General features: G+C 36.2%; 1 pseudogene; it reads left to right on the top strand.

Annotated features, from left to right (window-relative positions):
• The first annotated feature begins 223 nt into the window (after positions 1-223).
• LOC149568672 (kinesin-like protein KIN-8A) lies at positions 224-4,528 on the top strand (annotated as a pseudogene).
• Positions 4,529-5,207: the final 679 nt, after the last annotated feature.

Genomic DNA, 5,207 nt, shown 5'->3' with positions numbered 1-5,207 from the left:
ATGGACAACCAAATTCTATTGTTGGAACTGCAAGCAAAATCCTATTGTCAGAGCTTGGAAGGCCCAGAAATAATTGAGAGACATTTTCTTTCGGCTAATTTTATGCTCTGTCAAAAATGGTGGCCGACTGGTTATAAATTATGGAAAATGTGCTTCAAATTTCAAATTCTTCTTCTTTGTTCTTCTATTATATGTATAAGGACAGAGCGAGGCACTCCTGAAAATGAACCCTGTTTATGATATCATGGAATTCTCTTGTTTAAATTCTCTGGTTTTTCTGTTTCCAACGCTCTTCTTGGGCATCATATATGCTTGTTCCATGTGGAACTGCAGCACTTCTAAATCATCTCCAGAGAAGACGAAGAACCATTGTCATACGGATTCATATAAAAGGATATGTTCTTCTGCTTTTGCTCTTTTCAAGGAGGGGTTTAAGGGTTTGAAGCAGAGGCAAATTCACTTGGAGAAAAATGCCGAGCCCTCGAGTGAAGCCTTTGAACTAGCGGAACCTCCTCAACCTATGCTTGAAAGTAGATTAGAGTAGATTAGCACAAGCATTTCAAAAGCTGCAGCAGAAAACGAACTGTTAACTCCACTTTGCAGCAATTCTCTCAGTGTGGAAAATTTAGGGCTCTGCTTCAAATCGTCAGAGGAATTATCTTGTGCCTTTACAAATGGACGAGTTCAAGTTAGTGGTAAGAGTAGGAAGAGCAGAAGGGAAAACATTTCTGAGCTTACAGAAAGGATTAAGGTTTATGTTAGGGCTAGACCTCTGTCGAAAAAGGAAGAAAAAATGGGTGCCCGTAGTTGTGTTGGTGCCGTGAGCGACAAGGACCTCTTGTTGAAAGAAATTGGAAACAAGGAAATTTCAAGTTCGAAGAAGAATTGTGCTCATACTTACACTTTCGATGCAGTTTTCCCTGAATATGTTGAGCAACAAGAAGTTTACAATGCAAGGTAGTTAATTTCCTCATTCACCCTACTTTCTTTACATAGTTCGCGTTGCATAAAATATGCTTCATTTTCCCCAGGAATGAATTCATGCATTCTAATCATTCATCATCGCTCAAATGTAATACAAACTGAATTTACTTTCCCCTGTCTTCTAATTTCTACGATCCCATCCTTGCGAAGATTTCTAAAGCTTGCAATTATACGAAAATAAAGGGAAATGGTGGAAAAAATCCAGTAGCTTAGCATCATATGTATCCAAAATTACAGCTAATAAGACTGTTAACGACCAAATAGTAAACAATTGTTTTGTTTGGCTTTATTTTTTATAGGAAAATTTGCATTATAAAATCTGTTTATTACAAAAAACAAACGTGGTTTCGATTACAGAGATGGTGGCTTAATGGGATGACACTATTCTGGGTTATTAGAACACATATATCCGTTCCTTGCGTCTTTATATTTCTCTGCTGTCTTTTTGATGGAGAGACTCTTGTTAGCAACTTATATAGTCAGAAAACCTATATAAAACAGTTTGTTTTAGCTGTTGACCATTTAAATTAGTGAATAGAATGAATCATTTTAGTTAGCGAATACCCAATCTGTTCCCCTGAGAACAAAATCTATGTTATATTTGCAATATCGCTTATCATATGTTTGTCATTGTTTGATGTGCCTCTACACCAAATGTTTGAAGACAAGTGTCAAGGCAGGACTTTGATATATAAGCACATTGTAATCCCTGACTCAGATTAGGTGATCTCATTTGGAGATTACACTTGAACTTCTTTGTGGCAAACAACTGAGGATTTGATTTCACCTTCATAGGTCCTAGTTTTGACTTTGCTTCCAAGCTGTGCGATGATATCAGTGTTATAATTGCCTATATTTAGTGGTTACCTGATCATCATTTCCTTGTATTTTATGGGCAGCTTGTTGAGGACCATATATTAGAAATTTATTGCCGGTTAACTGTGTTAAATTGATTTAGATACGTGTTTTTTCAGAAATATCTGTGATACTTACAGTAGAAGTGAATAATAGATTCTGACTAGGCTACCATGTTGAACTAGGCTACTGTGTCGATATTTGATAAGTGTTCTTATTTAATTGCCACAAATATATATGATATTTCTTGTAATCTAATCTTGATTCGTGACAAAAATATTTCAATTTCTAGGTTGAAACATGTGAGAAAAGAAATTCAGTTAGATATTACTCAATTTCAATTGTGGATAATAGGATTTGCAACACGTAGACTGTCTAAAAAAGAAAAGTTCAGATTAGCTTCCATTTTAATATTGTTTGTAGTTGTGCTGAATTCTATAGAATGTTCTGTAATAGATTGGAATGAATGTGTGTAGCACTGGGGAGCTTGTTGATGTTGTTCTCCATGGAAAAAATGCATGTGTGTTTTGTTATGGAGCTACAGGGGCAGGCAAAACTCATACAATGTTGGGAACCGTTGAGACTCCAGGTGTGGTGGCCATGTCGATAGAAGATATCTTTACAAAGATTGGGCAGCAAAAGTGTCACCATGAACCAGTGATTACGCTTTCATATATTGAGATTTAGAATGAATCTGTGAAGGATCTCCTCTCCCCTAGCAGGCCTCTAGTTCTGAGAGAGGATAAACAGGTTTTCTACAGTCCTATCTCAAGCTTTTTGTGTGAATATCTAGGGTTTCTTTTATTGACCTAAATGAACCGTCATTCCTTCAGGGCAATGTATCATTACTAGGGATCACACAACATAGGGATTATTCAACTAAAGAGGTATGATTTTCACTTTTCTGCTTAAATTTTGATACACAGCAGAGAAAATTATACAACGAACTCTAGAGTTTTGTAGTCTTCTGGATTTTTTGTTTCCTCCAGCTGTCCTCATCCCGATGATGGATCACAGTGTGTGATTCAAAAAGTTGATGCAAAAATTATTTACAAAATCAAATCCAGAAGACTACAAAACTCTGAACTTTGATGGATTGTGGAAATCTATTTACACTAATACATCAAACTTTTATAAATAAGCTTGCAGGTAATGGAATTGCTTCAACTAGGAACTCAGAACAGAACTACAGCGTCCACAGGAATGAATGAGACTTCATCTCGATCTCATGCTATTATTTAGGTATTGTGCTTAATACTTGCATTAGGTCAGCTAATAATACAAATTGGATAATCTAATTGAGAAATTTTGACTTAAGATTATGTAGGATGAATCCTAAACTTTTGCTCTTTAAATCTATTATTGTTGCAGGTTGTGGTGGAATGGAAAGTGGTTGAGGAATTAAACACTGAAATTCGCAAGGGTAAATTATCTCTGGTAGATTTGGCAGGGTCTGAGAGGGCTGTGGCCACATATCAAAGGACAGTCAGATCTACGGAAGGAGCCAACATAAACAAATCACTATTGGCCCTTAGCAGCTGCATAAATGCTCTGGTAGAAAGGAAAAGTCACATACCTTATAGAGATTCAAAACTAACTCAACTTCTGAAGGTGTGAATATTATTATCCATGTGATATATCATATTTTCCATCATCTATTTTTCTCACTTGTAAGCTTTTAGAAAGACATTATAAGGAATTTGCACAATATATTTCTACATAACAATTGCAAATGTTCGAATATACAAAAGAAAAACTTAGCTGGCAGGGTCTTTTAAGGACTGACCATGATAAGCGTTGGGTGATTGCAGGATTCATTGGGTGGAACTTGCCAAACTGCCATTATTGCAAATATCAGTCCAAGTAATCTAGCTTATACAGAAACAAAAAACACTCTTCATTGGGCAAATCGAGCAAAAGAGATTTGCACAAGAGTAAGACATGACTAGATTTAAATCAATTTGTATTTTAACAGTGTACTTTTTATTTGGAACTTGTCAAGAAAACCACCTTTGATGGGGAACACTATGATATTGCAGGTTTGCACTGCAAATGAAGTGGAATTTCAAATTGAACACTCCGAGTTGCTTCTTGAAATGCAAAAGGAGATTTGACAATTGAGATTGCAGAATGATCAGTTGCAGCAAAAGTTAATTGCTCTTGAAAACCGAACATTAAATTCTACTCCTTATGGACTTTCATCATTTCCAGTGCTTCCATTTCCTTGTACTTTCCATACTCCCAGGCCCAACTTGTCCTATAATGGACATTCTATAGAGAAACATGCGAAGGAAGTTAACATTCAAGGGCTAAAGATGAATCTTAAAGCTTTTAAAGAGGAGTCTGCTTTGAAGGAGAAACAGCCCACCTCCCATCTTTTGTCTCGTAAATCTGATCAATGTGAAAGAAAACCTAGCTTCCCACATGTAGAACTGAAGAAGTCATCTCCATCTTCCTCCACCGTGTCTATGTTTCCTGTATCAAGGAAAAAACATGCCTTTAAGGATACCACCAGACCACTTGCAGCTCTGGAAAGCACAAGTAGGAACAACACCAAGGATGCACCTTCAATGCAAAAAAAGGTAAGCCACATTTTAAATAAGGATTGCATTTTGTGAAGACAGCAGTAGTCCTTTTTGACTTATGTACTGGTTGCTTCTTGTATCCCAAATTTATATGCGAACAGAAACAGGGGCAGACCAGTAGGCGGCCTGGTTTACGCTAACATCTCTTGCTCTCTTTCACCCTGATGATGGATCACGTAGTCTGATTTGAAACGTTGATGGTAAAAATCTTGACACAATCAAATCCAGAAACAAATTAATCTAATACAAAAGGTTGTGAAAATTTGATCTTTTTAATTACCAGTGGAACGTTAGCTGTTGAAGACATGAGTTCCATTTGTCCTCTCTCAGGTAGCATAAATTTACCAAGACACTCAAAGAATTGTCCAAAGATGAGAATGAGCCTCCCCATGAGATTGAACTGCTTGAAGGATTTGAGAAATACAATTTATCATTCATACAAGTCCTTTGGTAAGGTGGTGATGGCAAATCTAACAATGCCTAGTCAAAGAGATTAAAAGATTGTAAGTTTTTTTGGAGTGGTTTTACTTCTTATTTTTAATAAAGATGACCATTTGTCTGCAATTGGTAAGGTTTGAAATTACCTTTTCCTTGATTTTTACTTCAAGCAACTCTTGCTTTTTTGCTTTATACAAGTAAGGTTTCCCTGTACTCAATTACCTGCTAAAAACTAACATCTTTATAATTCGCTTGCTTGAAATCAAATCACATGACACATAAAAGGATATAATCATGGTGTATGCAGAAGTTTTTTTTTTGGGGCAAAATAACATATTTGCAACC

Source organism: Cupressus sempervirens, chromosome 3, assembly GCF_028749045.1.
Source record: "Cupressus sempervirens isolate cs-2001-9-10 chromosome 3, ASM2874904v1, whole genome shotgun sequence".
In the NCBI taxonomy this organism is placed as follows: domain Eukaryota; kingdom Viridiplantae; phylum Streptophyta; class Pinopsida; order Cupressales; family Cupressaceae; genus Cupressus; species Cupressus sempervirens.
This window is presented reverse-complemented; position numbering and strand designations above follow the sequence as displayed.